Source organism: Nicotiana sylvestris, chromosome 7 (genome assembly GCF_000393655.2).
Source record: "Nicotiana sylvestris chromosome 7, ASM39365v2, whole genome shotgun sequence".
In the NCBI taxonomy this organism is placed as follows: Eukaryota; Viridiplantae; Streptophyta; class Magnoliopsida; order Solanales; family Solanaceae; genus Nicotiana; species Nicotiana sylvestris.
Genome location: NC_091063.1, coordinates 42,886,935 through 42,912,320, shown reverse-complemented (window position 1 = coordinate 42,912,320; position 25,386 = coordinate 42,886,935). Strand labels below are relative to the sequence as shown.

General features: G+C 40.6%; 2 pseudogenes; both read right to left on the bottom strand.

Moving 5' to 3' along the window:
- Window positions 1-19,310, bottom strand: part of LOC104232022 (cytochrome P450 CYP72A219-like) — a 57,276-nt pseudogene extending 37,966 nt beyond the window's left edge.
- A 2,998-nt stretch (window positions 19,311-22,308) lies between these two features.
- On the bottom strand, window positions 22,309-24,735 carry LOC104243424 (cytochrome P450 CYP72A219-like; annotated as a pseudogene).
- Window positions 24,736-25,386: the final 651 nt, after the last annotated feature.

Here is a 25,386-nt window from a genome sequence, read left to right as displayed (position 1 = left end):
CGTTGGTATAATTGTCCGTGACAAACTGCGGCCATCCGCTTTTCATCAATCAACGTCAATTGCTCTAACCGAGTCTTGACCCACTCGCTGTCCTCGATTTCTGCTTCGACAATGATTCGAAGCGAAGGAATTTCTACCTCTGCCGGTATTACAGCCTCGGTCCCATAAACCAAAAGATAAGGAGTCGCTCCCACCGATGTGCGTACCGTAGTGCGGTACCCCAATAATGCAAATGGTAACTGCTCATGCCACTGTCGGGAACTTTGGATGGTCTTCCTCAAAATCTTCTTGATGTTTTTGTTTGCCGCTTCCACAGCACCATTGGCCTTTGGCCGATAAGGCGTGGAATTCCTATGCGTTATTCTGAATTGCTCGCATACATCTCCCATCAAGTGACTGTTCAAGTTTGCTGCGTTATCTGTAATGATAGTCGCAGGAATACCGAAGCGACAGATAAGATTTGAGTGTACAAAATCCACCACAGCTTTCTTAGTGACCGACTTGAGGGTGATAGCCTCTACCCATTTTGTGAAGTAGTCTATGGCAACCAGTATAAACCTATGTCCATTCGAGGCCTTTGGTTCAATTGGTCTAATGACGTCCATGCCCCAAGCGACAAATGGCCAAGGTGCGGACATGGGATGCAGTTCCGTGGGAGGTGCATGAATCAAATCACCGTGCACCTGACACTGATGACATTTCCGAACGAAGCTAAAGCAATCCTTTTCCATGGTCATCCAGTAGTAACCTGCTCTAAGGATTTTCTTCGCTAAGACATACCCGTTCATGTGAGGTCCGCACACACCTGCGTGTACTTCGTGCATGATCTTTCTCGCTTCCTCGATATCGACACATCTTAGGAGATTGAGGTCCGGGGTCCTCTTATATAACAATTCACCGCTCAAAAAGAAACCACTTGCATGTCGCCTAATGGTCCTCTTTTGATCTCCAGTAGCGTGCTCGGGGTATTCTTGCGTCTTCAGGAACCTCTTGATGTCATGGTACCAAGGCTGCGTATTTGATCCCGCCTCGATTACACTGCAGTAACCGTGTCTTTCCTTGATTTGGATTTCCAAAGGATCGACGTGGGCGTTGCCCGGGTAGGGTAGCATTGAAGCCAAAGTAGCAAGTGCATCTGCCAGTTCATTGTGACACCTCGGAATGTACCTGAATTCTATTGATGTAAAGCGCTTGCTGAGGTCCTCCACATGTTGTCGGTATGGGATAAGTTTGACATCCCGAGTTTCCCATTCGCCTTGAGCTTGCCGGATGATCAGGTCAGAATCTCCCATAATCAGTAAGTCTTCGACATCCTGATCGATTGCCATATGCATGCCCATGATGCAGGCTTCATACTCAGCTGTATTATTTGTGCAAAAGAAACGAAGTCTAGCTGTGGCGGGATAATGCTGACCAGAAGGCGAGATCAAAATTGCCCCAATCCCTACACCCTTGGCATTCACGGCTCCGTCGAAGAACATCTTCCAAACATGAGCTTCCTCCGAGATCACTTCTACGGTGTTTACCTCTTCATCTGGAAAGTAGGTATCCAATGGCTGGTATTCCTCATCGACCGGATTTTCGGCCAAATGATCTGCTAATGCCTGGGCTTTCATTGCCGTGCGAGTGACATAAACTATGTCGAATTCCGTAAGCAAGATTTGCCATTTAGCCAGTCTCCCAGTAGGCATTGGTTTCTGAAATATATACTTCAAAGGATCCAACCTGCTTATGAGGAACGTAGTGTGGGTTTGGAGATAATATCTCAGCTTTTGAGCAACCCATGTGAGAGCGCAGCATGTCCTTTCCAGCAGAGTGTATTTGGCCTCGTAGCCGGTGAATTTCTTGCTTAAGTAGTAAATTGCTTGCTCCTTCTTTCCGGTTACGTCGTGTTGCCCGAGGACGCAACCGAAAGAGTTCTCTAAGACTGTTAGATACAAGAAAAGTGGTCTTCCCGGTTCTGGAGGGACCAAGACCGGGGGATTCGAAAGGTATTCTTTGACTTTATCAAAGGCTTCTTGACACTCAACTATCCATTTGATCGCTGCGTCTTTCCTCAACAGCTTGAATATGGGCCCGCACGTGCTTGTCAGCTGGGCAATGAACCTACTGATGTAATTCAACCTGCCCAAAAGACTCATCACGTCTTTCTTTGTTCTCGGGGGAGGTAGATCTCTGATGGATTTTATCTTAGTGGGATCTAGCTCGATTCCTCTCCTGCTTACGATGAAGCCCAAAAGTTTGCCCGACGGAACTCCGAAAGCGCATTTGGCTGGGTTTAGCTTCAAGTCATACTTCCTTAATCTCTCGAAGAATTTCCTCAAGTCTTGGATGTGATTATCCTGCGTCCTGGATTTGACTATCACATCGTCCACGTACACCTCTATTTCCTGATGCATCATGTCATGGAAAATGGCAGTCATGGCCCTCATGTAAGTAGCCCCCGCATTCTTCAAACCAAACGGCATGACCCGGTAGCAGTAGGTGCCCCAAGGCGTGGTGAAGGCAGTTTTTTCGGCGTCCTCTTCATCCATCAGTACCTGATGATACCCAGCATAACAATCTACAAAAGACTGTATCTCGTGTTTGGCGCAATTATCAACGAGGATGTGGATGTTGGGCAGCGGGAAATTATCTTTAGGACTTGCTCTGTTCAAATCTCGGTAATCTACACATACTCGAGTTTTCCCGTCCTTTTTTGGTACTGGAACCACATTCGCCAACCATGTTGTATATTGGACTACCCGGATCACTCCTGTTTTCAGTTGCTTGGTGATCTCCTCCTTAATCTTGTCACTGACCTCAGTTTTGAACTTTCGTTGCTTTTGTTGAACTGGAGGACAATCAGGATGAATCGGCAATTTATGAACCACTAGATCAACACCTAGTCCCGGCATGTCATCATATGACCAAGCAAACACATCTTTGAATTCAAAAAGAAGTTGAATTATCGCCTCTCGCGTTTTCTTGTCCGTGTGAATGCTTATCTTGGTCTCCCGGATTTCTTCCGGGGTTCCTAAATTTACCGGTTCAGTGTCATTCAGATTTGGCTTAGGTTTATTCTCGAAATATTCCAACTCTCGGTTTATCTCCCTAAAAGCCTCTTCCGCATCATATTCTGGTTCTGGGTTCATTAATTCGCAGTTAAATAACTCATTGTGATCTGGGCGTGAAGTCCGCAAGCATGTCATATTTAAAGCCGCATTATTAGGACTGAAAAGGAAGATAAGAGGAAAAGTAATAAAAATCAGAACAAAAGAAAGAATGGGAAAGCAATGATGATTTTTTTTATATTTTCTTTGGAAAGTTGGAAGACAACAATGTTTACAACTTAGGAATTCAAAACAACAATTGAAAGGAAGAAAACGTTCAAGTTATGTCCTGGAGATAACTTGTGACACAGGAAAGGTGGCAGGACAGGTCTACCCGGACTTCCGTCTAGTCGGGAATGGCGTGGCCTCCCAGTTTTGAAGTTGGGCGCTCGGCCCCATGTACAGCATCTCAGCAGTGCTTGTGCCTTCACCTGGTTGAACCATGTGGACCTCGTAGAGCATCTCTCTCATTGCCCCTCATATCTCCTCGATTTCCTCAGCTGTGAAGACCTCATCATCTTCTTTTTCAATGTAGCTCGGCCTGATGAAAGTTGCGTATAAATCCGGCAGTGGTTGTGGTAACTTCCAACCCTCATTTTTCCTTTTCTTTGCCCACTCTTCGTCTGCTGGAGTAGGTTTGAAACCTAGTCCAAAAGGTTTCTTGACGATTGGCAAAGTAATGGGTTCTGTTATTCCCTGAAGGGTTCGCCCAAGCCCCTTCCCTGGCCTAAATCCATGCCGGATCATCTCTTTGGCCACCATAAACGAGGCGTTAGACAGGAAAGGCTGGGGGCAGGGTATTCCCTCTTCGTGCTGTTCTGCCAGTACAACCTCGAAAGCTTGATAGACCGTATGTTCGCTTCCTTCTCTTGGTTCAAGGTACGGGATGGATGGGTCCCGATAAATGGCGTGCTCATCTTCCCCATGGACCACGATCTCTCGGTCTTCGTACTCGAACTTCACCATCTGGTGAAGAGTGGAAGGAACGGCTCCTGCCGCATGGATCCAAGGTCTGCCAAGGAGAAAATTGTAGGATGTGTCCATGTCGATCACCTGGAAGGTGACTCGAAATTCGACTGGTCCTATGACCAACAACAGGTCTATTTCTCCCATGGTATCTCTCTTGATGCCGTCGAAAGCTCTTACGCAGACATTGTTGGGTCGGATTCTTCCTGTCCCAATTTCCATTCTTTGTAGCGTGGAGAGCGGGCAAATGTCAACACCTGATCCCCCATCCAACATTACCCGCTTGACATAGTAGTCCTCGCATTTAACTGTTAAATGCAAGGCCTTGTTGTGTGCTGCTCCTTCCGGTGGTAAATCATTTTTGCTGAAAGAGATTTGGTTTGACGGCGAAGAATCTTTCTGTCATCCGCTCTAGTTGCTCCACCGAGGTTTCGACTGGTACGTATGCTTCATTCAGGGTTTTCAGCAGGATCTTTTGATGCTCAGTCGACCTCATCAATAATGACAGCATGGATACTTGCTCAGGGTACTTGCGCAGCTGATCTATCACTTCGTAATCCGGCATTTTCATTTGTTGGAAGAACACTTCCGCTTCTTCAACACTCACGGGCTTCTTTGGCGGGAAGCGCCTTTGTGTGGCGTTGTTCAGTTCTTGGGTATTTGAATACCTTCCAATGAAAGTATTTTCTGGAAGTTCTCCCATGACCTCTTTACCTTTGTACATCACCAAAGTCTTTTGATAATTCCACGGCACTGTGGACGGGTTGGTCATTGGCTTTTGTGGCACGCGTCCGATAACCACTGGCTCATTCAGCCGAGGTGGTTGAATCGTCCCCCGGACCACATAGGCCCCTTTCGGCACGTACATAGGTTTTGTCTTTTTGATCCCGAAGTTCTGCGTCTTCTCAGCTCGACCTCGTGGTATGTAAAGAACTTCATTTTTTACAGGGACCACTTTCTTCTCTATCTTCTTTTCAGGCTTGCTCTTTATAGCCTTGGCCTCCTCCCCCTTTTCTGGTTTCTGGTCTATTTCAGGCCTCTTCCCCGTGTCGACAATGGCAATTATGGCTTTCAGAGCAGGGTCGAACTCTTTGTCTTCACAAATCATTCCGATCAGCGGCCCATTATTGTGAGCGGGCAATGGATTGTTAGTCACATTCGGGATCTCTTCGTCCCTTAGCACTATTTTCCCCTGCTCTATCAAATTTTCGACCACTCTTTTCAATGACCAGCAGTCGTTTGTATCATGTCCCTCGGCCCCTGAATGATAGGCGCATCTGACTCCGGCTTTGTAAGAAGGCGATGTTGGGTTTTGCCTCGTTTGGGGGATTGGTTGCAAGAAACCCAACTGGACTAGCTTAGGGAACAAAGTAGAGTATTGTTCACCGATGGGCGTGAAAGTCCGCCGTCGAGGTGGCTCCTGGGGGCGGTAGTTATTCTGCGGGGGTTGTGGGTTATAGTGGTTGCGGTAAGGAGGCTGATTTCTGGGAGGTGGAGCTGGGCCTCGGTTGGCTTGTTGTGGTGGATGGTTATAAGGTTGGGCATTCATGACCATATAAGGTTGATGAGCATATGCCAAATTTGAGTGGGGGTAGTAGTGTTGTGGGGCTCTTTCCGGAAAATGGGGCCTGGGATGACGATACTCCCTTGCTTCAGAGGCTGCCATAGTCGTTTCTTCCTTCTTCTTCCCCCTTGTCGTTCCTCCGGACCCGCTTTGGACGGCCTGGGAGGTCGCCCTTATGGCTGCTTGACTCAGAATCCTACCTGTTTTCAAACCATTTTCCACCATCTCTCCAATCTTGATCGCTTCCGCGAATGGCTTACCCATGGCTGACATCATGTTTTGGAAATAGTCAGACTCTTGAGCCTGGAGAAAGGTAGTGACCATTTCCACTTCATCCATGGGAGGTTTCACTCTCGACGCCTGTTCACGCCACTTAATAGCATACTCTCTAAAGCTTTCCGAAGGCTTCTTCTTCAAATTCGACAGAGAGTTTCGGTCTGGCGCAATGTCGATGTTATACTGGAATTGTTTTACAAAATCTCTGGCGAGATCATCCCATATATGCCATCGGGACATTTCCTGATCCATATACCATTCCGAAGCTATCCCTACTAGACTTTCCCCAAAATATGCCATTAGCAGTTCTTCTTTTCCGCCGGCTCCCCGCAATTGGTTGCAGTATTTCTTAAGATGCGCAATGGGGTCACCGTGCCCATCGTATTTCTCGAACTTGGGGGTCTTGAAACCCGTTGGCAGGTGCACGTGAGGGAACATGCACAGGTCGGCGTAAGAGACGCTCTTTTGTCCGCTCAATCCTTGCATATTCTTCAAACTTTGTTCAAGGCTTCTCATTCTCTTGGCAATCTCATTTTGTTCTGCAATTCTGGGGTTCTGATCCTGCCCTGGTGCAAGCTCGCACTGAGGCGGTAGAGGATTAGTACTGGTAGCGAACCTAGTTGGTTCCATTGAGAACGATGGTGCTTGGAATGTAGAAGAGGATGAGTCAAAGCTTGGCTTGTACGTGGTAGGCTGTGCTGTAACCGGGCAAGGCGATGCAGTAAAGATGTTCATGCTTGCATCAGTGGCCGACATTCGGGGATGAGGCTCAGAAGGCGATCCAGCAGAGAAGGCTGAGGTGGCTGGGTACCCGAATGGGGTAGCAGGATAATTTATGGGGACATTAGAAGTCCCGCTTGACCTGGAGAATAATTCAGGGAATCCGGGGACGACACTTGGCGGCTCTTTCCCATTGTTCCAGTCGTCCAGCATTTCCAACATGCGGAGCCGTAGGATTCTATTTTCCTCCGCAGTTGTGGATTCAGGTGTGAGGACGGCTGAGATTGAGCTCTCCTCAGAAACAGGGATCGTTTGCAATGGAATTTCTGAAGACATTTCCACACTTCCTTTTGACCTGGTGAAGTAAGTGTGAGTACTGCTTCTGGCCCTAACAACAGGTAGTTGAACACTTCTCCTTGACCTCGTGAAATATGAGTGCGAGGCCAGACTTTCACCAAACCAACCGTCTTTTCAAAAACCCTGGAATACTCAATGACAAACGCACGGTTAATTTGTAGCAAATAACATATAGTTAATCTCACGTTGGGCATGATGCACCTATACAGTTAAGTGGATTACTATATGTTTGCTACGAGAGCATGCGTCATTCCGGCATTTTATTAGTTTTCTTTTTTCTTTCTTTTCTTTTTCTTTTTCTCTTTTGTTTTTCTTTTATGTTTTTTTTTATTATTTTTTTTTTATTTTTTTTTATTTTGCAGTAACAGAAATGCGATCGGATCCGATGAGGATTGCCTACGTATCACGATGCCTACGTGAATCACATCATTACGTAGTTCGAAAAACACAAATGGCGTAAAAGAAGCAACCTTTTTATTGTTGAAGTGGTCTATTACAAACTACATTTTGCGAAAGAAAAAGCAAACTTCGAAAATAAACCTAGACTCAACATAGACTAAAATCACCCTGATGGAAAACAGGCAGAAAATGCTAAGATACAGATTCGACCTATGAGTGCATTATGGTTTTGAAAATTGGTGTCCGCGGGGCATCGTTCGGCCTCACCGCGGTCCTAGGCGTGAGATCCCTCTCAAGTTGCTCCAGCTCATGCATAGTCTGCTTGACATAACCCATTACTGCCGAGAGGACGGTAACGCTGGACATGTTCTCACATCGTAGACATCGTCTGGTGATGGCATGGGCAATGGCCTTGATCCTATCTCTGGTTTGCTTCTTCTCTTCGAGCAGGCGTTTTATCTGATCGCTGCATATCTTGAAGACTTGAGCATCTTGTACATGCTGATGCTTCAGTCGCCGTACTTCTAACTTCATCTAGGCTATTGAGTCGTACCAGTATCTGCTCTCAATTTGGAAATCCTTGGCCTGATTAGCTGCTTTGGTCTTAAGTGTAGCCATCTCCCCCTTTATTTCAGCAACAGTTTTCTCGTGGCCGCCTTCCAATTGATTCAGGTATCGACGATGCTTATCTGCTCTTGTATCCCACTGTGCCCTGAGCTCTGCTATGATGTTTTCAGATTTCTCCAAACCATCTTGCCATTCCCTGATTTCACTTTTTAGCCTTTTTATCAGGTGTTCGTCTGATCGACGCCTTGGCTGTTTATCCGCCTCCCACCTTATCTGTTTGATTCGGGCCTTGAGCATTTCGTTCTCCTGAACTAACCCGTTCCGTTCTCCCAAATTGGTAGCAGTTTGCAGATTGTGCTCATATTTCAAGCTTTCTACTTGTTGCTTCAACCTGCTGATTTCGGCGCAATAGCCTCTTTCCTTCGCTAACCAATCCCACTGTCTTTGCGATGATTCGGTGAAATTCCGGATGTGGGGTCTCTTAGCTGGCCTTTCATGCTCAAGTTCCCTTCTATACCATGCAAGGTAACCTGGCGCCGTCTCTCCTTTGGCTCGATCCCGCACGCAAGTATCTGATTTCAAATATTGACCCTCATTCCAGATTTGGCGAATCTTTGCTTCTGGGAACTGTCCGTTAGGACTTATCTCAACTGCTTGAGCGCTAAGATCTTCCTCATGAGGTACTGTCTGGCATCTTCCGAACTGTCTCAAAACTCGGCCGGGTGCGTAAGGTTGAATGCTCTTAAGCCCCATCAGCAAGAAATGAGTTTTAGCCGCCGACATATATAAGATCTCATCAACAGGCAACCATCCCAACGTCCATTGTATTTGGCTGGCAGTAAGAGCTTGAAAGAACGAGGTCCATGCCAGGACTCCTTTGGGCAAAATGATCTCTTTGGTTCTCGTGTAAGATTCTTCTAAGCGGGTCTTTTCCGGGGAACCATGGCTCAAAATCTCGGAATGATGGCAGAGGTGCTCGGTCATCCATACCTGTAGGAGCAAGTTACAACCTTCGAAGAAATTTCCCCCAGCTTTACAAGCTGTGAGAGCTCGAAAGATGTCGGATACTACCATAGGCGCGAGAGTACTGTCACTTTGCATGAGTAAAGTGCTGACGACCCCAGATATCTTCAAATCAATGTTTCCATCTTTCCTTGGAAATACCAGAAGGCCCAGGAATATTATCATGAACGCTACCCGTCTGTGCTCGTCCCACTTCTGACGAACTCCTTTGCTGCACAGTTTGTTGATTGGATTATTGAATCCCCCTCATGACCGTACCTATCATATATGAAGCATGGAGTACAGAATTCGGCTGCTAGATCCGGGTTGTGGACTGTTCTGGGTATTTTCAATGAATCTAGGAACCGATGTACCGTGACGACTCTCGGGGCGACCAAGTATTTTTCCCTCAACGGAAGTTCAGTATTCCCGATGTATCCGGCCATTTCTTCCAAAGTCGGGGTGAGCTCAAAATCAGAGAAATGGAAAACATTGTGCGCCGGGTCCCAATAGGTAACCAAAGCTCTTATGATATCTCCCCGAGGCTGGATTTCCAACAGACCCACAAGACCTTTCAGATATTTCTTAACCTCATTTTGTCCTTCAACACCTAGATCATTCCACCATAGCCGTAACTTGACAGGGATTTTGGTCATTATTGAAAAATGTTCATTTTGCATCGTGCTCATCCTGCACATTTATTAAGGTGATTTTAACAAAAATGACTGACTCAAAAATATTTTTACAAAGGGGATCAAGTTTGAACACGGCCTTTAAACACTTCGGGGACGAAGATTTTAAGGCTGTGTGGGTCTATTGGATAAAATGCTAAACAAGACCCAAAGGTGGCTGTTTATGCAAAGTCAGCCTTCCGGCGTCCCTTTCGGGAACATTCGGCTATTTATGACAAAACAACGTCACCTGACTTATTTATGGCTCTTTAAAAATTTGACACATTTTTTTTTATTGATTTCTGGCTATTTAGCAAAATGGGGTTGAACCCGACGAGGGTTGCCTACGTATCTCACATCCGGTGAGAATCAAACCGGCATAGTTCGGGCATATCATGAATAGAGAAAATCAAATAAACCTAGAAATCAAGAATAAGTATTTTTTTATTATTTTTGAAAAAAGATAAAGACTAAAGAAAATATTTTTTTTAGGCAATATTTGGACTATTAGTCTGAATTTATAAAAGGGGTACTACAAAAGAAACAACACATTTTTTGAATTATGAATTTTCCGTTTTTTTTTATAAATACCTTCCTTTTTGATTTTGGAAATGATAAAAAAAGAAAAAAAAAATTTGTATTTTTTTTTTTAATAATTCAAACTAAGAAGACAAATTTTGTTTTTATTCCCCCCTTTTTTTAGAAAAATTCCGGCGAGGTTTTGACAATACTTGAACATTGGTTTTATTTTTCCAAAATAAGTAATTATCTCCCTACGCTGCTATTTTCCCCTTTTTAGAAACCGGTCAGCATGCGGAACCGAAGCAAATAAATGCACAAAACAAATAGGATGCAACAGGGTGGTCTTTTTCATTTCAGGTTGCCTGTCCTAGACGGACCCAACCCCTGTGTTGAGTCCCCTAAGTCAAATGCAACGTGATGCAAATAAGCGTTCCTATTAGGGATCCGGCATGAAGTCAAGTTATTCTAGGTTCGTAACCTGGGTATTTGTTCTAGACTGTGTACCCGAGCGGACAACTCGAGTCGAGGAGGGGGCTACGTACCGGGGACCCGCGAGATCGTCCGGCTTTGTAACTTGTCCGACCTCTTTCTTATTTCAGGTATTGACACTAACAGAATAGGGAGTCTCGACCAGCGAGCTTCTCCCCGGAGGTAAGAAGAGAAGGGTTTCGGCACAGTTTATATACAGTTCAGATAATATCAAAGCGGTAAAAGACAACATTTAGCACGTTATGCAAAAACATGTAATAAAGATCAGATAATAAAGCCAAATATAACAATTATTCTAAGCTCGAATTCTTGAACCCTGAACCAGTGGTTCTGGGTTTACAAGTTCCCCAGCAGAGTCGCCAGAGCTGTCACACCTCCTTTTTGCGCGCCCGCCCCGAAGGGTTAAATGCGCGAGGGAGTTTTTCCAATTTAAGTGACAATATTCGAAATGGGATTATTTATTTAATTCAGAGTCGCCACTTGGGAAAGGTTTAGCTTTTGGTGTCCCAAGTCACCGGTTTATCTTGAATCCCAAATCGAGGAAATTTTCGACTTTTCCAAATGAAGTCTGCGAACCAGAAATTCTAAGTAAGGAATTCTGTTGACCCGAGGGAAGGTGTTAGGCACCCTCGAATCTCGTGGTTCTAGCACGGTCGCTTAAATTGTTATAATGGCTAAATATCTGATTTAAATACATGTTATGACTTACGTGCTTTTATTAAGTTTAAACCGCTTTTATCATTATCACTTATTTTTATAGAATTGCAACGTCGTGAAAATGCATCTCGAACCACGTCACAATCAATGCGCCCGTGATCGTCAACACATTTGGACTTCGTTGAGATTTGGATTTGGGTCACATCAATGTGCACCCGAATTTAAGAATATGGTTTAATTAAGCCGCGCCTAAAGAGTCTAACGCGTTATTATTTTTGTGGAAGGCCATGAAATTCGCTAAACGGCCTATCCTGGACTCTAAATAATTATTATGGTTATTTATTGAGGGCCACGCAATTTTGCATTTTTGTTTGGCGAGGCTCGCCTCTATTTTAGAAAAGGATATCCTAAAGTGGCTACATTTCTAACTATGTTCAATCTAAAATAGAAGAAAGAAGATACATGTCAATTCAAGTATATGCTTTGGGCCTAAATCTTATCAATTTCTGATTAGTTATTTGTAAAGTAAAAGACGTCCTACTTTTATGAGAAATGTTCTACTTTGATAAAGAAATTACGTGACAAATGCTATGCTCATATCCAAAACATCTCTTGAATTGAATTCAAACTAGACTCATTTAGGCTAGGTTAAGGGAATTAACCCACTAAGCATTATTATCACTGGGGGTTCGAACGCGCTCCTATATACTGCCTAGCGGGTTTTGACGAAAGAAACTAAAATAAAACAGAACATCATTGTGTAAGGTGGAAGTATCCTATCCTATGCATATCATTATAGCTAAAACAAGAATCTGATCAGTCACTGTGTCAAATATTTGTACATCCTACGTACCACACCATTACTTAACCCATATCAACAAACAACTATAAACTAAGATACAAGAGGCTAAAACTCAGCTTAAGCATTAACTAACTGGCATTTTTACTATTGAATTATACACTGATCAATTCATACGAAAGGAGCAATAGACCACGAGCATTACAGACAGACATTTAAACTTCTTGGAATTCCTTTCATTTCATGCTTTCGAACGGTTACAGTTTACACCCACATAGGATTTGAAATGTGTACCTGGAATGCTGAAATGCAAAGAGGAAGAAGAGAATGACAGGGAAAGGTCAGCAGCAGCAGGAAACCAAATAACAGCAGCAGCAGCAGGTAACCAAATAGAAACAAAATCCCAGTGCAAGATGCAGTTATAGCCAATGGGCAGAGGCAACAAAAATGACAGCAACAAGCAGAGAAGTGGGCTCAGGATTCAAACGGTCCAACTCCAAAAGAAGGCAAACCAATAAGAACCAAAACAAAAGAAACCTAGCTGATACTTGAGGGGAAATCAGCACTTATTTGAAACAGGTTAAACAAACTGGGAATCGAACAATTAGCAGGAAGAAAAGACAGTTTCTGCTTTCTGTATATCCACCCTCTATCTCCTTTCTTTCCAAAATCTAAAACCAATCTTCAGTTTTGAAATTATACTGAAGTTATTAAAAGAAATCTTTTCCAGTTCCTGTTTTCAGAATTTGAACTCTCGGATGTTCCCTCTCAGTGTCTCTCTCTATCTCTGTATGCTCTGTTTGTATGTATATATATCTGTATGTATTTCAACTCTCTCTTTCAAAAATTCCTCTCAGTGTGTGTATTTTTCTCCTCTCAATCTTTTTTTTTTCTCTCTGGGTCCACTCCCTCTGTCTATCTCTCCCCCTTTTATAAGCCTTAACATCACTTTAACAGCCTGTTTTAGGCCATCAAAATACCCCTCCCATGTGCTTTCACATTTTCAGATTTCAATTAGTTATTTAAGTATTAACCCCCATCAACATTCCCTGGCAGACTTATCCTTTTAAAAGGCTTAATACTTCTTAAACTAAAGCAAGGTATGGGCAGTAGAATATATCTGACAGCATATGCTGTCAAACCATTTTTAAATCAAAAGCCCTTTTACGCAGGAAACAGGCTGTGCATAATGCACATGCTGTGCACAAGTGCACATGCCATCAACTCAGATTTCAATTACAGACCAAGCCTTAGGTTTCTGAAATCATATTAACAACTATAAGTAATTGAACTTGGTTCTTAATTGATTCAGGCAATGTTCAACAGAAGCAAATCGATTTATTTTTGTTCAGACAGTTGAAACCAATTGACGACATATGTCGACTCGACTATATTAGTTATAACACATACAATCGTAGCCAAAAATCCGACATTTAACAGTATCACACAAGGTTCGCATTATATTGACTGAGCAGAATTGTTCTTCGAGGAATCAGTTAATCAATACAAATTTGGAATTCAACTAATTGCACAACAAATACCTACATACACACTATCAGAACAAGTACAAGAAGATACTTAACCAAACAGCAAAAAGTTCAGGCAAAATGGACAGGGCATAGTTGATAAAATTCGGGGACACAAACAAAACATGAACAGACCTTCACCATAAATCAGATGGACCAAAACAAATAAAGAAAAAGAAAGAACTCACCTTAAACCTTGAAAAATCAAAACCTTAACTCGGACTTGGTCAGGCCTTTCTTAAGGCTGAACGGACTTTAATCGAAGTGTTTCTCAGATGAGAAACACTTTGATTAAAGTCCATTAGACCTTAATCTCTTCGGTTGAACGGATACGGACCAGTGACGAAGAATCACAAAGTTCCAAAACTCAGATCTGGGATTCATGCTTCCCTGATCAGATTCAGACCAAACCAAGCATGGTTTGGTCACGAGGGGGGTCTGGGGAGTGTCTGGTGTGAAACTGGGGTTAAACCGTGTAGATCGAGTTTTGACTCGAATCTTCAAATGAAGATTCGAGAAGGTGGGAAGGGATTCGAACTACATGGTTAACAGATCCGTGTTCCGGATGGCAAGGGGGTTCTATGATGTTGAGGGTGGGGTCACCGGCGTTCATGCCGCCGGGTTTCTGGTGAAGGGAGATGGGGGCAGCTAGGGTTTGAGGGGAAGGGTCTGTGGAGACGAAGGCTGGGGTATTGGATAGGGGGCAGGGTATGTTAAAGGCTTATATATGGAATGGGTGGGTTGATCTCAACCGTTAGATCAATCTAGATCTACGGTCTGGATCTGAGGGCTTAAGTGGAACGGTGCCGTTTCGGGGGTAAAGGGTTTGGGTTGGTCCGGGTGGAAACGGGTCGGGGCCATTAGTGGGTTATGGGGAGGTGATCTTGGTCGTTGATCAATCTGAGATCAACGGCCTGGATCAAACTGGATTAAAACGGCGTCGTTTGGACACCCTGGGTATCAGGTTGGACTGGACCGGGCAGGCCTGGTTTTGTGCATTGTTTGTTTGGGCCAATTTGTTAGCCCAAGTCCGGAAAAGGAAGGGCCTCTCTTTTTTTTTCTTTTTCTTTTTCTTTTTTTATTATAAAAATACAAAACTAAGTAAAATCAAATTAAAATAAACACCTAATACAATTATTTGCACACACATTAAAATAATTCAAAACAGGTAAAATCAAACAAAACAAAATCACGGACGAAGATGCCTGTTTATGATTTTCTATTTAGCGACCGGATTACGGTTCGAATTATGCATGACACGTACATTTTTGTATTTTGTTTTAATAAAGTAAAAATGGGCCAAAGTCATAAATAATTAACACAGTGCCATGTAACAATCCAAAAATTGTACAACAGGATCAATTGTTATTATTTTTTGTTTCTTTTGGAGCGATTGTCTCGTGAAGCAAAAATCACGTACTCACACTAAGGTTACTTTTATTACAACAACCCAGTAAAATCTCACAAGCGGAGTCTGGAAATTCTAAGGTTACTTTTGTCATGTTCCAGAAGTCTTTTCTTTCTTTTTTTCTTAAATCAGGTGTGTGAAAATAATATGCAAAGGATACATTGTCCATTTCCTCGCTGCACTACATGGGATCTAGCAAGTTCATAGAAAGTAGCATGAAACAAGGGCATATGTTCATTAAATTAGACATACTTTGATGCATAAATAGTATAAACCAACAACAACAAATTGTTAACACTATTAGTATACTCTCTGTTCCATTTTATATGAAACTCTTTCCTTTTTATTCTGTTCAGAAAAGATTGATACCTTTTTGTATACTTCTCACTCTATCCTCAATGAAATTTTCTTATAGCTATAGAAATGTCATGACATATTTAAGACCACAAGCATGGGAAACTCAACCACATTACGGCCTAAAGCCAAAGTTTGGGAGGCTTTAAACTTAAAAAGAAAATCTTAATTTATTTGAAGTTTTTTTTTTTTAGCTTTGTGAGATGCAAAGTTATTTTTTGTTGATTTCTTCTAATTATTCTTTTTCAATTGATAATATAGCTAATTCTTTAATATTTCTTGGAACATTGTTGATCTTAGGTAAGTCTAAATCATTTAACACTTCTAATTCAGAAATAAGTCTAAATCGTCAATATTAAAGTGATTATTATGTTTTAAGGAATATTGAAGAACATACGCTTCAAATTGTTTTAAATCTACTCAGAAGTGAAACTTGGCTTGGTCTACTATATATAAGAAGTAATCAACTTTAAAAAACAATCTTCAAGAGACTTTGTGATTATCAACATGCTCATCAATTTTTTTCTTTTTATAAATTACACCATTATTATCAAATCCAATTTCTATATTTCAGTGGTGAAAGATAATCTTTTTTTTTTTGTTGAGCATAACGTAATGAGTAATAAGAACCTTCAAATCAATTAACGTAGTTCAACAGCAATATTTGAGGCATTGGCATAAGAAACAAAGGCATGAAAAATGAGAAAAGAACTGAGTTTACTTACAATGGTGTCCGCACTCCCATCTTACACTTTCAGTTAATGATAAAATTCAAGTCTAAAGGTTCCATATAGAACTCCGTAAAGTATGTTTATGTCTTTCTCAAATTCATCTTCTCAATATTTAGGGAATACAAAACGATAAGCCTATAACCTATTTTTTCTGAAAATAGGACCCCCCCCCCCCCAAATTTAGGGGCATAGAGTAGCAGTCTTACTGGCTTCACCTTAGAGTCGGTCTCGACCACAAGCTCTAATGGTACTTTTGGTATATATCAAATGACATATTTTCTTTCGAATTAACCCCGTGTTCAGTCAAATATCGCTAGCTAAAATGTAAAGATGAAATATATGACAAAACCTAAGTACAAAGTTGTATGGGATAGAGACCTAAGTGTAACGCCTTGGCAACATTCGATCAACCTAGAGGAAAACATATACAAGAAAGAAAAGTCAAGAAGAATGTAGTGGATAATCAAAGAAAATAATAGGCTGAAGAAAATTTTGACTAGTGATGTGATGGCAACGTGGTAATGTAAATCCATTACTGTATTTATGGAAAACCTAGGAAGTTTCATCAAAATCATAATGTATCATTCATTTATTCAAGAGGCGGTGGCCAACCAACTAAGAATTCATAGTGTCTATTCTCTTAAGTAATGGCGTCAGTTTCCTGACAGCTTCCCTCTGCACTACCACCTTTTGTACTATTAAGGGTGAGATTTCGGATTTTTGGGTTTCCAGCAAGTCAAGGTAAATGAATTTCCAGCAGCTCAAGTGCAGCCTTTAGCTCAGTTGAATATTGGAGTTTTTTTGCCAAAAATATACCCAATACTTAAATTTCATCCTTTGTGTATCCTTGTGAACAAGAAACATCTCTAAGCTATAGAAAATTGAGCAGAATACATCCTACAGCTGCTCAAACGTTAAAAACTAACGGTTGTCTAACCATACATGCACTGCACGTGAAATCTCCCCTCAATGTCATTACAACTGGAACATCCATTGAAACCTACGAACCAAGTTCTCTCACCTCTCTCAATCCTGAAGTAATTGAAATAATTAGGGCTTTTATTGCTTCTTCTGTTCTGTCAAATCTTTTCCGTTTTTCAACGAACAGGCAATTTCACAAAATCAGCAGATAACTGTAAAACCAAGCAATAGGCATTTCACAACAAAATCAAACAGTTCACTCTGGCATTTTACCAAACATGTAATAGGCATTTCACAGCTCACTTTTTCAAATACAATATGTTGAATCAAACAGCTCATTCAGACAAGTCGATGTGTCTACCATGAAAGCAATGTAGAATCCACAAAAATTACCACTGAAGTCACAAATTATTACTACTAAAAGATTAATATCAAATGACCAATTAAAATTAAACGAACGGAGACAAGAAAGAAGAGAAGGTTGTTGATTGGAGTTTTATCTGGTCATTGAAGCGTAGCAAATGAGCTGGGGAATTTGAGGGAAGGAGAGGAGGGAAATCACGTGCAGTGCACGTGTAATTGGGCAACCGTTAGCTTTAAATGTTGGAGTAGATCTAGGGACTAGATGCATCTCCAGTAAAAAGAAAAGAAGAAGAAGATTTAGGATGCATCTGCTCCCTTTGTTATAGTTTTGGGATTTTTTTTGTTCATGAGAATAACTAAAGGATATAATTTCAGTTTGGTGTATAATTGAAGGACGGTTTTGATAAAAATTATTGAACGTTGGGTTAACGGGTCAAGCACAATGTCAACTTTGCATGCGAAAAAAATCTGAAATAGCCTGATTTATAATTGATAATTGAAAAATAGTCATAGTTTCAAAAGTAATCAAAATTTAGCTATTTTTTTCATGTAAAAATAAAATCTGAACGAAAATAGCCTCAAAAATCCGGAAATATTCCAGCATAATATGCTGGAAGTTTATACGCAAGAGCTCCATACTCCAGCATATTATGCTGGTACTTTCCGTGTTTCAGCTAAATATCAATGACTTTGCAAACACTGATTATTTTTCAATTATCAGTCAGAAAACTGGCTAACCCATGTTATTTTCACAACTTTTCCAAGTATAGAAAAAAAGACCGTACTTGGAACTGGGAAGATCTATATATTCTTGAAGTTGTATATAGGGAAACTTACACAGATGTCCCAAATAAGTCTCAACTTATCAACATTTAGCCATTAGTCATAAATTTACCAAAACTAGCCAAGCACATATAAAAATTAAAAAACCAAATAAATAAGGTTCTTTCTCTCAAAGAATCACATGCAAAAATCTCCTTTCATATTTTTAAGCGTGATTAGCAACATTAGATGCAAGACGGAAAGGAAATTTCATAGATGAGATACCAAATAAGGTGACGAAATACAATATATATATATATATAAGCAAATCAGAAACTTTTTCAATGGGTATAGTTGAAATGCATTGAAAACATATAGATAAGTCAATATACAAAATTTGAGGAAGATTGGAGGTGATTTGGACCGGTTTTGTATCAAAATTCATAATTTAATCGAGTTCAAATTTTTTTTCTGCAACACGTGTATCAAACATATATCACGCATGTATCTCACACGCAGGTATACATGGATATACATGTTAGACAAAATTGTTACAAATATGATACATATGTGATAAACAAATGATACACATAACTTTTTTTTTTCCATGTTCGGTTTTTACTTCGAATTTTCAATTCAAACCACCTCAAAACTTCACCAAATCATTTCAAAACTGAGATTCAGATATACCCAATCTATTCTAATAACAATCACTCAAAAAAAAAGCAAAAATTTAATTTTTTTTTGTTACAAATAGTTAATTGACTAATATTAATAATATTTGACTAATATTAATAATATTTTATAAATTAACCAATTTTTATAATGAGCTACTTATAAATGGACATATCTGATAGTTCTATATATGACTTCAACATTAAAACTTCAGCTAGCACATGGAAAGTCATTGATATTTAGCACATGGAAATTGATGGGCTTTGATTTAGCTTCATTGTGCCTAGTTGTCAGCTCCTTCAGATCTCCGTAGAGTAGCTTGTAAGGATCTCCCTTAAGACCACTCTGTCTTAAGTATTTCTCCAATTTCTTTGGCCTAAACCATGCCCAATTCAACACTTTCCATGTATATACCAAAAAAATTGCAACACTGGCTGCTGCTATTGTGTTGCACAGCATCTCTACTCTCAGAAGTGACAAGTACTCCATGAAAGGCTTCTCTCAGCTGCTTCATCTTAATTACAGTACATATGAGTATATAAATTGCTAGAGTCAACTTGGGTTATTTTAATATGTTAGATACTTTATCAATTGTTAATCCCGATCACATGTTGAAACCAATAACTTGTCACGACCCAAAACTCCTTCCATAAGATGTCGTGACGGCACCTAGACTTTACGATTAGGTAAGCCTAACAAATTGCGGAAATAGCAAAGATGGAAGTAAAAACTTAACAACTAACTGCAACAGATAATTAAATAACTAATAACAATGCCGCTCAATATGTACAATAACCAACACTCTAGTAATACACAGTATTCCCAAAGCCCGGAACGTCATAAGTCACAAGCTACAGAAGAAAATTAGTATGTCAATACAGTAGAGTCTAAGAAAAGAATTACGGAAGGTAAATGACATAGGAGGGAATAGAGGGGGACTCCGAGGTCTGCGGACGCGACAGATATACCTTGAAGTCTCCAAACTGTCACTGCTCACTAATGACGTGGCTGATAAGAAGTATCCGGATCTGCGCACAAAATATGTGCAGAAGAGTAGCATGAGTACACCACAACGGTACCCAATAAATGTCAAGCTTAACCTCGGTCGAGTAGTGACGAGGTCAGGTCAGGACCTACCGATATATAATAAATAAAGTAGGAGAATATAGCAATATAATAAGAGACTGGTATTTAACAAAGAAGAAAACCTTGCAAAATAATAGTACAACACACAGGGATAAAACAACAGGAGATCTCTCGAGATACTGTCTCGTAGTCCCAAAAGTAAATATGCAAGGAGATCTTCCGAGGTATTGCCTCATAGTCTCAAAAGTAAATGTGCAGGGAGATCTCCCGAGGTACCGCCCCGTGATCTCAAAAGTAAAGGTGCAGGGGATCTCCCGAGATACCGCTTCGTAGTCCCAAAAGTAAACACACAGGTCAACCGATAAATACAACAATTAATAGCAAGAATTCTACAGTTAAGACTAATACGGATCAAGGAAAAACAGGAAATCAACTAGGGATGTTGCACGGAGTTTCAAATAAGCAGTTAAAACACGTAGACATGCGATATTAGACTAAACAGAATAACTACACATGCTGGTATAACTCAATCAAAATGAAAACGGGTTACTACTCAGTAAAAATTGGATTTTTACAATAACTAGCCCGTGTACGCACTCGTCACCTCGCGTACACGACGCTCACATAATATAACAGTACCAAATCCTAAGGGGATCTCCCTCACACAAGGTTATGCAAGCCATTTACCTCGAACCAAGCTCAATCAATCAGTAAGAATGCCTTTTCCATAATTTTCCAACTCCGAATGGCCCAAATCTAGCCAAAAGCAATTACATACCATAAGTATAGCTAGAAAAAACTAATTTAATTAATGAAATCAAGGCTTAAGCAAGAAATTAGAAATTCCCCCCAAAAAGTCGACCCGGGCCGACGTCTCGAAATCGGGTAAAAGTCACAAAATATGAACACCCATTCTCACGAGTTTACTCGTACCAAAATTATTCAAATCCGATATCAAAAACTGAATCAAAACTCAAAAACTTAGTTGATGAACTCTCCGACCTTTTTCCCAATTTTCTCAACTCAATTCCTTAATTAAATGATGAAATCAACTATAGATTAGTGGAATATAACCATAAATGAGTTAAGAATTGATACCCAATAGCTTTCTCTGAAAAACCCTTGAATTATCGCCTCAATCCGAGGTCTCAAAGTCCCAAAATTAAAAATGAGATAAAACCCTCGAACTTAGCCTTTTCTGCCCAACGATTTCGCAACTGTGGGCTCTTAGTCGCATCTGTGACGCCGCACCTGCGGAAAGACTATCGCAGGTGCAGATTCCACTTATGGCCATGGTTTTTGCTTCTGCGGATTAGGGACTGCACCCGTGATCCCGCTTCTGCGGAGACCGTTCCGCTTCTGCAATCCCAAGCCTCTGAGGCCTCTTCGCTTCTGCGCTCAAACTTCCGCAAAAGCGACTCCGCTTTTGCGGCCTTCATGTCACACCTACAACCACAAGCTAAACTCCTCCAGACTGCACCTGTACCCTTTGGCTCGCATCTATGGTCAATCTTGCGCAGGTGCGATTACATCAGAGTTGGTGCCTTCAGCCATTCTCCAAAAAACCAAATTTGATCCGTTAACCATCCGGAATCCACCTGAGGCCCCCGGGACCTCAACGAAATATACCAACAAGTCCTAAAATACCATACGAACTTAGCCGCGCCCTCAAATTACATCAAACAACGCTAAAATCACGAATCACCCTCCAATTCAAACTTAACGAACTTTAAAATTTTAAACTTCTACAACTGATCGCGAAACCTATCAAACCACGTCCGATTGACATCAAATTTTGCACAAAAGACATATTCAACATTACGGACCTATTCCAACTTCCAGAATCAGAATCCGACCTCAATTTCAACAAGTCCACTCCAGTCAAACTTCCCAAAAATTCAACTTTCGTCATTTCTAGCCTAATTCAACTACATACCTCCAATAAACAATTCAGACACACTCCTAACATCCAAGATCACCCAACGGAGCTAACAGAACAAATAAAACTCTATTCTGGAGTCGTCTTCACATAGTTCCAACTACGGTAAAAAATCTTAGAACTTAAGCTTTCGTTTTAGGGACTAAGTGTCTCATATTACTCAGAAACCACAAACAGAACCTCCCGGCAAGTCACATAAGCAGAAAGAGATACGGGAAAAGCATTTAATAGGGGATCAGAGCTAATACACTTAAAATGACTGGCCGGGTTTTTACAATAAAATAGTAGAGTCAACTTCAGATAACATGCTCGTACAAGCAGAGAGGCAAGTCCAGAATGAATATGATCTTATCATATGTATACTTTTTAAATGTCTTTTTGCATATGCATACATAATTTAAGTCGAAAGTAATTTATGAGTTCAGTTGAACCTATAGAACCCTGCCTTAGATCTACCTTTGCTTACAAGATAGTTGGCTCATTTGTCTGAAGAACTAGGGCCTCTGCAGAATTAAGGGAGCGCCTAGGTTGCAAAGCTACACTAGAATGTGGAGCATGTGTGTAAGATGGAGATAGCTCAAAAGAGAATAGTTGTAGAATCAAGGCTATAGCCATTTCGCTTCTAACATTGCGAAGTCTTGTCCAATGCATATTCGCGGTCCTGCTCCAAATGGAAAGAAGTCATTTGCCCATTTGTTGCCTTTAAGACACCTTCACTAAATCTCTCGGGCTTGAACTCCTTTGCATCTTCGCCCCAAATTTCCTCGTATATTGATGTAATAAGATTGTTGGTATGATGAGCAGTGATCCATTTGGTAGATGAAGATCCCCTAATTTAGTTTCTTCATTAGTCCTCCTTATACGTGTTGCTAGTGGTGGATATAGTCTTAAGGATCGTACAAGATCATTGTCACCTGAAAAAATATATATTGATGTATAAGGTTGAAAATAATCCTCTCATTAATCAATCTGCATTATGGATAAACTCAAATGAGCATCTATCGTCAATAGAAGTGAAGGGTCATGTGACTTGGCGTAACTAGTAAAGTTGTCATGTGACCAGGAGGTCACACATTCGAGCCGTGGAAACAGCCTCTTGCAGAAATGCAGGGTAAAGCTGCGTGCAATAGATCATTGTGGTCCGGCCTTTCCCCAGACTCTGTGCATAGCGAGAGCTTAATGCACCGGGCTACCTTATTGCCAATAGAAGCATACTACAGAACTTTAAGAAAGTTGATCTCCTAATTTAGCTTCTCCATTAGTCCTTTGTATATGTTTGCTTGTGATAGTTAAGTCAAGAGAAGCAATCCTTTATAACATATGGTAACTAGAAGCTAATAGATATCTTTGATACCGTCAATATGCTGGTTTTAACAAAAGATGAATTTAGCTCGTACACACAATGAACTTTTACGTATTTTAACCAGTTGTAGCATGTAATCTGAAAAGATTTTGTTCTCCAAATTACACTCTCAGTCTATAGAAGTTAAAATCTAGGCAAAATGTTCTGCTATTACAACTTAGATGACTCTATGGACATATAAGATTTTCCAGCTGATATCACAAATCTTGATTATTACTATTAAAAATTGACTGCAATTTAGTCTCTCAAATTTCCTCTGTTCTATGTATGCATGAGTTATTTTCCAAGTTATGGTGAAAGAACTTACAATTTTTAACCGACTTAATTCATCAAAAATTGGTTCATCATTTCCAAAGGCTTGTAAAACTTTCTCTCTAGCTTTTGCGCGCCTATCTTGATGTCTAGATAACAAAATCATAGTCCAAACAAGCCACACTGATGTTGTCTCTTGACCAGCAAAAAATAATAATTTGCACTCTTGAATTACTTCATTAATAGTTAATCCAAACTCCTTACTTCCTTGCTCTTCAATTTCATTGGAATTAGATTCAAATAATGTACCCAATAGGTCATCACCAAAAGCGTGCCCTGCTTCTTTTGCCTTTAGTCTGTTGTCAATAATACGCCTAATCGATTCTCGAATTTCCTTTTCAGTTTCTTTCATTTTCTTGTTGCTTTTGGTGGGCAAAAATCTGCAAATTAAAGTTGTAAAATAGAAAATCACATATGTTACAAATGTTGGCCTTGCAATGTGAATATCTCCACCACATAGTTAGTATATATAGATTTTTTTATAACTATAGTGCCCTAAAATATGGAGTAACACTATAACAATATGAAGTTAACATAACACATGAATAATTAAATAGTTTAATGATTAATAATTGGTTAAATTTATGAAGATCACAAGCACAAGGGTCAAAAGTCCACATTTTAATTTATTGAATGTTATATGTGTTTAACCAAATATCACAAAGATCAAAATCAGAATTTATCTATAATTTAGAGACTAAAGGCTCAATTTCACATAACTCTAATTGAGTAAGATAGACTGTAGACAGTTCTCGTCATGGTAAAAGTTTAACTATCCTAATTACAAGTAAAGAAAAGGTAGCCCGGTGCACAAGGCATATAGCGTTCATGCAGGGTCCGGGAAAGGACTGTGTCCCAAGGGGTGTGATGTAGACAACCTACCCTAATGCAAGAATTAATGGTTGCTTCCACGGATAAAACGCGTAACCTATAGGTCACACGGAAACAACTTTACCATTGCTCCAAGGCAGAGGGGAGCCAGGATTTGAAACTTATGGGTTCAGTATTCTAATTCTTTTAAGTTACTGGATTCTAAATTAATAATTTACGCATAATTCAATAATTTTTTAAGATAAATACAAGGTTTCTCCAATAGCTTTTTGAGGTGACTCTGCTGCCGGCTTTGATAGTTCTGCAACATCTCGATTTCTCCCATAGTTTTTCTTGGCGCGGTCGCTTAAAAACTCTCTGAAGTGACCATTCTTCAACAGCATTACCACCTCTTCACGAAGATGTCGGTAGTCCCCAGTCCTATGGTCGTGAGTCCCATGAAATTCACACCATATGTTAGGAAGGGCTAGGGTTTGATTGGATTAGTTTAGGGAACCTAGCTTCTTTAATATTCCTCATTACTAACACCATTTCTATCAAACTGATGTTACAATTGTAGTCGGATAATCTGGGATATGTCGAATCTTAAGACCCCGACATCTCTTTCTCTTGCAATGATCTGTTACTTCGACCACGGTCCGCCTTTCTATTGGAAGCGAACCTTTTCGATGACAGAAAACCTTTATTTCCACGTGCATCGGCCCTCTTATAAGGTTGAAATCGACTCCTAGAGGACCTCCAATCTGCATCAAAATCAATTTTAAACTTATCTTGATTCTGATCATGATTCCGTCCTTTGGAAGACACCGAGAACCTAATTGATTATTTTATATTCTAATCTTTGACTCGTAGTGATTGTGAGCATCTGCCCTTGTGGTTGACTTAAATTCAAGCAAGTTTTCGTTCAATCTCTGGGAGGTATCAGAGCTCAACGGGTTGAGAACCTTTGTAAATGCCTCCGCTGCCCACTCATCCGGAACCACTAGTAACAACATCCTTTCTTTCTGGAACCGGATCACGAACTCTCACAACAG